The sequence below is a fragment of the Morone saxatilis genome, unplaced genomic scaffold (genome assembly GCF_004916995.1).
Source record: "Morone saxatilis isolate NCDOM2014 unplaced genomic scaffold, NCSU_SB_2.0 Contig24, whole genome shotgun sequence".
Taxonomy (NCBI): Eukaryota; Metazoa; Chordata; class Actinopteri; family Moronidae; genus Morone; species Morone saxatilis.
In genome coordinates this window covers 9380484-9381074 of record NW_023339807.1, presented here as the reverse complement: position 1 = coordinate 9381074, position 591 = coordinate 9380484, and the positions used below count along the sequence as shown (strand labels likewise).

Here is a 591-nt window from a genome sequence, read left to right as displayed (position 1 = left end):
AAGTTATGATCTTAAAATAAATCTCTTGATGTTAATTTACACACAAACTCTAATTTCAACCTCCAAAGAGTGATCTAAATATCAAGATAATAATTAATGCATTTGCATTTGATCTTTATCAAATTCAGGACTCTACTTTGTGAATGGTGACTGGTACAATGCATTTCATGAACAAGCTGTCTGCGTTGGGAGATACAAGTCAGGGTTTTTACTCAGATTAAATTAAATTTAAATAGGCCCTGGAAAAATTGACTTGAGATGCACCCAGTTTTAGTATTTTTACTTTTGTATGCTCATGATCAATTGATAAAAGCCTAATTCTCTCTCGCTCTCTCTCTGTCTGTCTCAAAATTCAAACTTCTATTCTACAGCATCAACCAAACCATTTTTGCTGCCAAAATCTGGGAATATGAATAAATTCTTCTCATAACAGAATAAATTCTTCTCATATCAGTGACAGTTTGTGCTGTTTTTGTAGCCTGGGGCTACTGTGCAGAAAAACAACACTCACTATAATTGTTCCTTATTCATCAGAGTGGAAGAGTGGGAGGCCATGGACTTTACCCAGGGTGTGTGTTTGTGTGTGTTTGT

At 35.0% G+C, this 591-nt stretch overlaps 1 protein-coding gene across 1 annotated transcript in view; it reads right to left on the bottom strand.

Moving 5' to 3' along the window:
* dnah5 (dynein, axonemal, heavy chain 5) overlaps positions 1-591 on the bottom strand; it is a gene marked incomplete in the record, with an annotated part of 84165 nt that overhangs the window by 31089 nt on the left and 52485 nt on the right.